Source organism: Aegilops tauschii, chromosome 5, assembly GCF_002575655.3.
Source record: "Aegilops tauschii subsp. strangulata cultivar AL8/78 chromosome 5, Aet v6.0, whole genome shotgun sequence".
NCBI classification, from domain to species: domain Eukaryota; kingdom Viridiplantae; phylum Streptophyta; class Magnoliopsida; order Poales; family Poaceae; genus Aegilops; species Aegilops tauschii.
In genome coordinates, this window is record NC_053039.3 from 556,695,229 (window position 1) to 556,700,426 (window position 5,198).

The following is a 5,198-nucleotide window of genomic DNA, read 5'->3' on the forward strand; positions in this document are numbered from 1 at the left end:
TTGACTAGCTCGTTAATCAAAGATGGTTATGTTTTCTAGCCATAGACATAAGTTGTCATTTGATTAACGAGATCACCTCATTAGGAGAATGACGTGATTGACTTGACCCATTCCGTTAGCTTAGCACTCGATCGTTTAGTATGTTGCTATTGCTTTCTTCATGACTTATACATGTTCCTATGACTATGAGATTATGCAACTCCCGTTTACCGGAGTAACACTTTGTGTGCTACCAAACGTCACAACGTAAATGGGTGATTATAAAGGTGCTCTACAGGTGTCTCCAAAGGTACTTGTTGGGTTGGCGTATTTCGAGATTAGGATTTGTCACTCCAATTGTCGGAGAGGTATCTCTGGGCCCACTCGGTAATGCACATCACTATAAGCCTTGCAAGCATTGTGACTAATGAGTTAGTTGCGGGATGATGTGTTACGGAATGAGTAAAGAGACTTGCCGGTAACGAGATTGAACTAGGTATCAAGATACCGACGATCAAATCTCGGGCAAGTAACATACCGGTGACAAAGGGAACAACGTATGTTGTTATGCGGTCTGACCGATAAAGATCTTCGTAGAATATGTGGGAGCCAATATGGGCATCCAGGTCCCGCTATTGGTTATTGACCGGAGACGTGTCTCGGTCATGTCTACATAGTTCTCGAACCCGTAGGGTCCGCACGCTTAACGTTACGATGACAGTATTATTGAGTTTTGATGTACCGAAGGAGTTCGGAGTCCCGGATGAGATCGGGGATATGACGAGGAGTCTCGAAATGGTCGAGACATAAAAATCGATATATTGGACGACTATATTCGGACTTCGGAAAGGTTCCGAGTGATTCGGGTATTTTTCGGAGTACCGGAGAGTTACGGGAATTCGTATTGGGCCTTAATGGGCCATACGGGAAAGGAGAGAAAGGCCTCAAAAGGTGGCCGCACCCCTCCCCATCATCTGGTCCGAATTGGACTAGGGAAGGGGGGCGCACCCTTCCTTCTTTCTCCTTCCCCCTTCCCTTCTCCTACTCCCACAAGGAAAGGAGGAGTCCTACTCCCGGTGGGAGTAGGACTCCCCCCTATGGCGCGCCTCTCCCCTTGGTCGGCTGCCTCCCCCTTGCTCCTTTATATACGGGGGCAGGGGGGCACCCCAGAGACACAACAATTGATCCTTGAAATCTCTTAGCCGTGTGCGGTGCCCCCCTCCACCATATTACACCTCGATAATACCGTTGCGGAGCTTAGGCGAAGCCCTGCGTCGGTGGAACATCATCATCGTCACCACGCCGTCGTGCTGACAAAACTCTCCCTCAACACTCGGCTGGATCGGAGTTCGAGGGACATCATCGAGCTGAACATGTGTAGAACTCGAAGGTGCCGTACGTTCGGTACTTGATCGGTCGGATCGTGAAGACGTACGACTACATCAACCGCGTTGTGATAACGCTTCCGCTGTCGGTCTATGAGGGTACGTGGACAACACTCTCCCCTCTCGTTGCTATGCATCACCATGATCTTGCGTGTGCATAGGAATTTTTTTGAAATTACTACGTTCCCCAACAATGGCATCCGAGCCTGGTTTTATGCGTTGATGCTATGCACGAGTAGAACACAAGTGAGTTGTGGGCGATATAAGTCATACTGCTTACCAGCATGTCATACTTTGGTTCAGCGGTATTGTGAGATGAAGCGGCCCGGACCGACATTACGCGTACGCTTATGCGAGACTGGTTTCACCGTTGCGAGCACTCGTTGCTTAAAGGTGACCGGCGGGTGTCTGTCTCTCTCACTTTAGTTGAACCGAGTGTGGCTACGCCCGGTCCTTGCGAAGGTTAAAACAGCACCAACTTGACAAACTATCGTTGTGGTTTTGATGCGTTGGTAAGAACGGTTCTTGCTAAGCCCGTAGCAGCCACGTAAAATATGCAACAACAAAGTAGAGGACGTCTAACTTGTTTTTGCAGGGCATGTTGTGATGTGATATGGTCAAGACATGATGTGATATAATGTGTTGTATGAGATGATCATGTTTTGTAACTGAGTTATCGGCAACTGGCAGGAGCCATATGGTTGTCGCTTTATTGTATGAGATGCAATCGCCATGTAATAGTTTTACTTTATCACTAAGCGGTAGCGATAGTCGTAAAAGCAATAAGTTGGCGAGACGACAACGATGCTACGATGGAGATCAAGGTGTCGCGCCGGTGACGATGGTGATCATGACGGTGCTTCGGAGATGGAGATCACAAGCACGGTGCTTCGGAGATGGAGATCACAAGCACAAGATGATGATGGCCATATCATATCACTTATATTGATTGCATGTGATGTTAATCCTTTATGCATCTTATCTTGCTTTGTTTGACGGTAGCATTATAAGATGATCCTTCACTAAATTATCAAAGTATAAGTGTTCTCCCTGAGTATGCACCGTTGCGAAAGTTCTTCGTGCTGAGACACCACGTGATGATCGGGTGTGATAGGCTCTACGTTCAAACACAACGGGTGCAAAACAGTTGCACACGCGGAATACTCAGGTTAAACTTGACGAGCCTAGCATATAACAAATATGGCCTCGAAACACGGAGACCGAAAGGTCGAGCGTGAATCATATAGTAGATATGATCAACATAGTGATGTTCACCATTGAAACTACTCCATCTCACGTGATGATCGGACATGGTTTAGTTGATATGGATCACGTGATCACTTAAAGGATTAGAGGGATGTCTATCTAAGTGGGAGTTCTTAAGTAATATGATTAATTGAACTTAAATTTATCATGAACTTAGTCCTAATAGTATTTTGCAAATTATGTTGTAGATCAATAGCTTGCGTTGTTGCTTCCCTGTGTTTATTTTTGATATGTTCCTAGAGAAAATTATGTTGAAAAATGTTAGTAGCAAAGATGCGGATTGGATCCGTGATCTGAGGATTATCCTCATTGCTGCACAGAAAAATTATGTCCTTGATGCACCGCTAGGTGACAGACCTATTGCAGGAGCAGATGCAGACGTTATGAACGTTTGGCTAGCTCAATATGATGACTACTTGATAGTTTAGTGCACCATGCTTAACGGCTTAGAATCGGGACTTCAAAGACGTTTTGAACGTCATGGACCATATAAGATGTTCCAGGAGTTGAAGTTAATATTTCAAGCAAATATCCGAGTTGAGAGATATGAAGTCTCCAACAAGTTCTATAGCTAAAAGATGGAGGAGAATCGCTCAATTAGTGAGCATGTGCTCAGATTGTCTGGGTACTACAATCGCTTGAATCAAGTGGGAGTTAATCTTCCAGATAAAATAGTGATTGACAGAATTCTCTAGTCACCATCACCAAGTTAGTAGAACTTCGTGATGAACTATAGTATGCAAGGGATGACGAAAGTAATTCCCGAGCTCTTCGTGATGCTGAAATCGACGAAGGTAGAAATCAAGAAAAACATCAAGTGTTGATGGTTGACGAGACCACTAGTTTCAAGAAAAGGGCAAAGGGATAGAAGGGGAACTTCAAAAAGAACGGCAAGCAAGTTGCTACTCAAGTGAAGAAGCCCAAGTCTGTACCTAAGCCTGAGACTAAGTGCTTCTACTGCAAAGGGACTGGTCATCGGAAGCAGAACTGCCCCAACTATTTGGTGGATAAGAAGGATGCCAAAGTGAACAAAGGTATATTGGATATACATGTTATTGATGTGTACTTTACTAGTGTTTATAGCAACCCCTTGGTATTTGATACTGGTTCAGTTGCTAAGAGTAGTAACTCGAAACGGGAGTTGCAGAATAAACAGAGACTAGTAAAAGGCGAGGTGACGATGTGTGTTGGAAGTAGTTCCAAGATTGATATGATCATCATCGTACAGTCCCTATAATTTCGGGATTAGTGTTGAAACTAAATAAGTGTTATTTGGTGTTTGCGTTGAGCATGAATATGATTTGATCATGTTTATTGCAATACGGTTATTCATTTAAGTTAGATAACAATTGTTGTTCTGTTTACATGAATAAAAACCTTCTATGGTCATACACACCAACGAAAATGGTTTGTTGGATCTCGATCATAGTGATACACATATTCATAATATTGAAGCCAAAAGATACAAAGTTAATAATGATAGTGCAACTTATTTGTGGCACTGCCGTTTAGGTCATATTGGTGTAAAGCGCATGAAGAAACTCCATACTGATGGGATTTTGGAATCACTTGATTATGAATCACTTGATGCTTGCGAACCGTGCCTCATGGGCAAGATGACTAAAACGCCGGTCTCCAGAACTATGGAGAGAGCAACAGATTTGTTGGAAATCATACATACAGATGTATGTGGTCCGATGAATATTGAGGCTCGTAGCAGGTATCATTATTTTTTGACCTTCACAGATGATTTGAGCAAATATGGGTATATCTGCTTAATGAAACAGAAGTCTGAAACATTTGAAAAGTTCATATAATTTCAGAGTGAAGCGGAAAATCATCGTAACAAGAAAATAAAGTTTCTACGATCTGATCGTGGAGAAGAGTATTTTGTTACGAGTTTGGCCTTCAGTTAAAACAATGTGAAATAGTTTCACTACTCACACCACCTGGAACACCATGGTGTAATGGTGTGTCCGAATGTCGTAATCGTACTTTATTAGATATGGTGCGATATATGATGTATCTTACCGATCTATCACTATCATTTTGGGGTTATGCATTAGAGACAGCTGCATTCACGTTAAATAGGGCACCATCAAAATCCGTTGAGACGACGCCTTATGAACTGTGGTTTGGCAAGAAACCAAAGTTGTCGTTTCTTAAAATTTGGGGTTGCGATGCTTATGTGAAAAAGTTTCATCCTGATAAGCTCAAACCTAAATCAGAGAAATGTGTCTTCATAGGATACCCAAAGGAGACTATTGGGTACACCTTCTATCACAGATCCGAAGGCAAGACATTCGTTGCTAAGTATGGATCCTTTCTAGAGAAGGAGTTTCTCTCGAAAGAAGCGAGTAGGAGGAAAGTAGAACTTGATGAGGTAACTGTACCTGCTCCCTTATTGGAAAGTAGTTCATCACAAGAAACGGTTCCTGTGACGTCTATACCAATGAGTGAGGAAGTTAATGATGATGATTATGAAACTTCAGATCAAGTTGTTACTAAACCTTGTAGGTCAACCAGAGTAAGATCCGCACCAGAGTGGTGCGGTAATCCTGTTCTGGA